This window comes from Drosophila virilis, unplaced genomic scaffold (assembly GCF_030788295.1).
Source record: "Drosophila virilis strain 15010-1051.87 unplaced genomic scaffold, Dvir_AGI_RSII-ME tig00000574, whole genome shotgun sequence".
Classification (NCBI taxonomy): domain Eukaryota; kingdom Metazoa; phylum Arthropoda; class Insecta; order Diptera; family Drosophilidae; genus Drosophila; species Drosophila virilis.
Window position 1 is genome coordinate 270,670 of NW_027212813.1, and position 6,759 is coordinate 277,428.

Here is a 6,759-nt window from a genome sequence, read left to right on the forward strand (position 1 = left end):
GCAATTTACTTTGTAAGAATACAGAGATATTCTATGGTACATCAAGATATACTGTAGAAAATTTCATGAAGATCGGTTAAGAAACATGTGTTCTTGGCACCAGCGAAACTTCGAAGAAATTCTGTATGCATGTACACACACACATTCATGTGCGTCTGCTTCGTGTTTATCAACAGCATTAAAATTGGGATTGTAGTGGTACAAACTAACAAGTGGTACGGTTTGTTGCGAGGTCGGACGCTGCCAAGGGAACTTATTATTTTTTATATCCTGAACCCACTGAAATTAGATAAAAAGGGTATATTGTTTTTGTGCAAAATGTAATTGTATGTTACAGGCAGAAGGTAGCTTCTCCCACCCCATAAAGTATATACATTCTTGAACAGAATCAACAGCCGAGTCGATCTAGCCATGTCCGTCTGTCTGTCAGTCCGTATGTATGAACACAATGATCTTAGTAACTATAAAAGCTAGAGATTTGAAATTTTAGCAATAGGTCCATCGGTATCTGCCAGTATCCGTGCTTCAAATTCAGAGTGGAAATTAAGCGGCCGTGACGCAACTGTTCAAGGATGTGATTAACCCTGGGAACATGATTAGCATCTGTGATTGAATGCACGTTTAGTTGCCGGTAGTCGATGCACATACGCCATTCGCCAGTCTTCTTTTTGACTCAGACGATTGGAGCGCTGTGCGGAATACGCGACGGCTCGATAGCACCTTCCCGGATAAGCTCATCTACCTGTTCGTCAATCACCCTCTGCATGGTCGGGTTTTTCGGGTAATATCGCTGTTTTAATGGTTTGTCGTCCTTTAGCCGGATCCTGTGCTCCCTGCAGCCCCTCGAAGAGCGCCAGTTCCGACTCCAGGAACACCCCAAGTTCCCGATCCAGATCCTCTGGCCACTCAGCCTCTTCGGTGCCGGGCTCGCTCCGCGTCACGCCTCCTCCGGGCACCACTCCAACCTCTGGCAGTCACGCCTGACCCTCTGTGTCTGCATGGATTCTAGCCATTCCTCCTAGTCTCTCCGTTATCTGGCACCTTCCCGTGCCGACTCCATGACCAGCGTAGACCCTTCGCTGAAAGTCTACCTGCCGCCTTTTGGACTCTTTATGCGTTTGCTTGCAGACATTATTAATTATTCAAATGATGACTATGTCCTACTTGAGGATACAGATAATCTTTTTTTATTCGAAGCATACGGAGAAGTTTTTCACGTTACTAATCTAAGTTTTTACAACGATATTTTTGAAAACGAATTAAATTTTTTTAAAAACAAAAACAATACAATTGATTGGGAAGTAACCTTGGAATTGAATTTAATCAAAACACTTCTTTTCTGAACTTACACCTCACAAAATTGCCAAACGTAGTATCAATGAACTAGGCACAATTTTTAAATGGATCACAGGAACACCAGACCATGATGACATGATAACTATTCAAACTAAAGTCAATGAACTTGTTCAAAACAATAATATGCAGAATCAAATCAATTCTGCAATTTTCAAGGAAAAATATAGACTTAAGTTGTTATCACTTGACCTACAAAATCTGCTGGATACTATCACATTTTCCAAAGCTGCAATATTGAATCCAAAAATCTTAAATAAACAAGACATGATAAATATATTTAATCACGAAACACTCAATATCACTCTAATCGATCTTTTAGACATTTCCTCTTTTTCGATCGTTTCATACCAAGGTTTAATCATAGTTTTTATAAAATACCCTACAATTTATTACAATTATAAGTTATACCAGGCTAAAGCCATATCCCAAACAGATGGAAAATTTTTCGTTAACGACAAAATTGCTAAATGTAATAACATGTATTACCTCATTGATAACTTTAAAAGAGAAATTTATAACAGTTTTGCCCACAGTAATTTTGAACCTAACTGTTTTGTAAATCTCTTTAATAAAAAATTTACAAGCTGTATAAAATTATCCGAAAAAAATAAACCAACAAAATTTATAACAGACGGCGCTAATTTAGTATCAGGCACAAACTGTATTAACGAAACCTCGCTTACAGGCATTTACCTTGTTACATTTAAAACCATAGTAAACATAAACAATGTTACCTACACCAATGTAAAAGAAAAAATTCTAAAAGAAGGAAAAACACAATAAATTCACAAACTACTTAATTAGTGAATATCAAGTTACTAATAATACTGAACTTCAATTAGAAAATACAAATATACTATAAAAATTGTTATAAAATTAGAAAGTAATCATTCATAAATAACCTTTTTAGTATTTATACTAATTTTTATTTTTACTATGGTAAAGCTTCTTAAACGCTGCACTTGAATAAATCGAAATCCCCTCAAAATACTGAAATTGAAATCGTCAAGTAATCAAAAGTACCATAACACTCAAACTACAGCAACAGAGTTTGACATATTAAACCAATTAAACGAACAAATTGAATCTTTAAAAGGAAATAATTAAGAATCGGGGACGATTATTTTTAAGAAAGGGAGGAGTTATCACCCAGTTGCATAGCGTCCAAATCGGCTTGTAGACGAGAATGATGTAGGGGATTAGTGTATGATAGAAAAAGTTTGACATCGTCTGCATACATGAGTACCCGGGCATGTGATATAACAGAGGGAAGATAGAGACATGCGCAGATCGAGTTTGTTTCCGTTAATCGATAGCTTCCTTTCCCCAAGCAATCGATACAAATCGATATCCAAATCCTGTATTTTTCGTAATAATAAAAGCTACATCCAACAAAATTGACATTTTTACTCTAAAATAGTATATATATGTCAAGTGTCATTCTTTTTACACTTATCGCTACCTCCGTGCTACCAGCTGATATCTATAAATCAAATTATTTATTTATTTATTTATTTATTTATTAATGGTCGACAAAACGAGTGTCTTCCTCATTATTCAAAAGGTTGTACAATATAAGTATATTCTAAAAGCCTAGTTAAAGGATACAATTTTCTAAATAGCATCACCGACCGATGGAGGTGTTTTATTTGCCAGTCCGGCCAGCTGTGCCCCTTTTCACAGCTAATTTTGTCAGTGACGCTATTAGAGCCTACATCTAAGCAGAAGGTTGTAAGTAGGAAAAAAGTGATCTCAAGTGAAATTAAAAATAATCTTAATTTGCTAAATTAATAAAGAAAATACAATAAATAGGAAAAAAGAAAGTAAGAAAATTGTTAATAAAGTAAAGCAATGTAAGTTAGATAAAGAGTGTTAAGTGGATAGGACAAAGAGAAAAGTATTGGGAAATCACCGACACGGTGGGGGAAAATTTTTCAGCCTGTCCGGCTAGCTATGCCCCTGCTCATAGCTGGGAATGGTCAGCGACTTCCCGAAGGTATCCTGAAAGCAACGATTTTATTAGGGGTAGAGACAGTTCGGTAGAGAAAACGTGATGCAAACTATTATAATTTTTACATAGCACGCGAAAAGAATTGTGCATAGCGTAATCTGTTGTGCACGTAGATAGTAATAAGGGGCGATAATTTCTGGTTGGTCTAGCCGGAACAGAGAACAATTAATAATCCAACTTCCATTGTCAACCAATTTAAGCTAGAATTTATTTGCAATTTACTTTTTATGAATACAGAAATATTCTATGGTACATTAATATATACTGTAGAAAATTTCATGAAGATCGGTTAAGAAGCTTGTGATTGCGCGTCTGCTTCGTATTAATCAACAGCTTTATAGTCCCGATTGTATTGTTTTTTGTATAACTAAGTTATTTGGTTTTCTTCTCACTTATACTCGATTATTAGTGTGGTTCTTGAGTGGAGGTGGTGGCAAGTCGTACGGTTAGTTACGAGCTCGGACCCTGCGAAGGGAACTTATTTTTTTTTATACCCTGAACCCATTGAAAATGGATTAAAAGGGTATATTGTATTTGTGCAAAATGTAAATGTTTATAACAGGCAGGAGGCAGCTTCTGCGAACCCATAAAGTATATATATTCTTGATCAGCATCAACAGCCGTGTTGATCTACCCACGCCGTTTGTCTGCCGGTTCGTCCGTTTGTATGAACGCAATGATCTTAGTATCTATAAGAACTAGAGATTTGAAATTTAATTGTAGGTCCTCTTAGTACATGCGCAGATCGAGTTTGTTTTCGATAATGGATTACTTCCTTTCCCCCCAAGCGATCGACTCAAATCGATATCGAAATCCTGTTTTTTTCGTAAATAGGGTAAATAATAAGAGCTACATCCAACAAAATTGACATTTTTACTCTAGAAGAGTATATATATGTCAAGTGTCATTCTTTTTATACTTATCGCTACCTTCGTGCTACAACCTGATAGCTATAAATAAAATTTATAATCCAACTTCCATTGCCAACCAATTTAAGCTTGAATTTAATGCAATTTACTTTTTAAGAATACATGGATATTCTATGGTACATTAAGGTATACTGTAGAAAATTTCATTAAGATCGGTTAAGAAGCTTGTGATTGCGTGTCTGCTTAGTATTAATCAACAGCTTTATTGTCCCGATTGAATTATTTTTTGTATAACTAAGTTAATTGGTTTTCTTCTTACTTATACTCGATTATTAGTGTGGTTCTTGAATGGAGGTGGTGGCAAGTCGTACGGTTAGTTACGAGCTCGGACCCTGCGAGGGGAACTTATTTTTTTTTATACCCTGAACCCATTGAAAATGGATTAAAAGGGTATATTGTATTTGTGCAAAATGTAAATGTTTATAACAGGCAGGAGGCAGCTTCTGCGAACCCATAAAGTATATATATTCTTGATCAGCATCAACAGCCGTGTCGATCTACCCACGCCGTTTGTCTGCCGGTTGGTCCGTTTGTATGAACGCAATGATCTTAGTATCTATAAGAACTAGAGATTTCAAATTTAATTGTAGGTCCTCTTAGTACATGCGCAGATCGAGTTTGTTTTCGATAATGGATTACTTTCTTTCCCCCCAAGCGATCGACACAAATCGATATCGAAATCCTGTTTTTTTCGTAAATAGGGTAAATTATAAGAGCTACATCCAACAAAATTGACATTTTTACTCTAGAAGAGTATATATATGTCAAGTGTCATTCTTTTTATACTTATCGCTACCTTCGTGCTACTACCTGATAGCTATAAATAAAATTTATAATCCAACTTCCATTGCCAACCAATTTAAGCTAGAATTTAATGCAATTTACTTTTTAAGAATACAGAGATATTCTATGGTACATTAAGGTATACTGTAGAAAATTTCATTAAGATCGGTTAAGAAGCTTGTGATTGCGTGTCTGCATAGTATTAATCAACAGCTTTATTGTCCCGATTGAATTATTTGTTGTATAACTAAGTTAATTGGTTTTCTTCTCACTAATACTCGATTTTTAGTGTGGTTGTTGAGTGGAGGCGGTGGCAACAGGCCGAAGGAAGCTTCATCTCCGACCCCATTAAAGATTTATTTCTAGATCAGCATCAACAGCCGAGTCAATTTACCCATGTCCGTCTGTCTGTCCTTCCGTCCGTATGTATGAACGCAAATATCTTAGTAACTACAAAAGCTAGAGATTCGAAATTTTAGCTGTAGGTCCTCTTAGTACATGCGCAGATCGAGTTTGTTTCCGATAATCGATAACTTCCTTTCCCCCAAGCAATACCAAAATCCTGTTTTATGAGTAAAAAATAATAAGAACAAGATCCACCAAAATTAATATGTTCTCTGTAGAATAGTATATATATATCAAGTATAATTCATTGTATACCTATCGCCATCTTCCCGCTTCTACCTGATACCTATAAATCAAGTTGGATTGGATTGTTCTTGTTTTGTTCTGTTGCACCAGGTGGGAAACTGCGTGCGTGTGTGCATGTGTGTAACAGGTGTTCACCACACATACACACACACTGTCTTTGGATGTTTGCTGCATCCGAACACTTATTCGACCTTGAGCAATTCAAAATCAAAAGTCAAGGTAGCGTTAGGGGGAATGACACCTGGATGGCCTCGGCTGCCGTATGCGTAGTCAGGTGACCAGATCATCATGGCCGTTGGCCGCCAATAACTTCGCCCTTGCCAATTATAAATTTGAAGGGTTTGTTGCGGCCACGAGACGAATCAAACTTGGTTCCTTCGTCCAAATTGCCAGTGTAATGCACCGAAACTTTTTGACCATTATTGGGGAAGGTACTGCCATCGCCAGCTGATATTGGAACAACTTGTACACCCATTGTTATGTTTTTTCGTTTGTTTAATTTAATAAATCGGGCTTCTGAAAAAAACTAGCATGTTTTCTCGTCGCGTCGAAGTTAATAACCGAACTTCCATTGCCCACCAATTTACGCTAGAGTCTTAATGCAATTTACTTTGTAAGAATACAGAGATATTCTATGGTACATTAAGATATACTGTAGAAAATTTCATGAAGATCGGTTAAGAAACATGTGTTCTTGGCACCAGCGAAACTTCGAAGAAATTCTGTATGCATGATGCATGATATGCATGCATACACACACACATTTATGTGCGTCTGCTTCGTGTTTATCAACAGCATTATAATTGCGATTGTAGTGGTACAAACTAACAAGTGGTACTGTTTGTTGCGAGGTCGGACGCTGCCAAGGGAACTTATTATTTTTTATACCCTGAACCCACTAAAATTAGATAAAAAGGGTATATTGTTTTTGTGCAAAATGTAATTGTATGTTACAGACAGAAGGAAGCTTGTCCCACCCCATAAAGTATATACATTCTTGAACAGAATCAACAGCCGAGTCGATCTAGC

General features: G+C 36.6%; 1 pseudogene; it reads right to left on the reverse strand.

The window, feature by feature from the left end:
- Positions 1-5,899: 5,899 nt before the first annotated feature.
- LOC6636884 (peptidyl-prolyl cis-trans isomerase Fkbp12-like) lies at positions 5,900-6,276 on the reverse strand (annotated as a pseudogene).
- Positions 6,277-6,759: the final 483 nt, after the last annotated feature.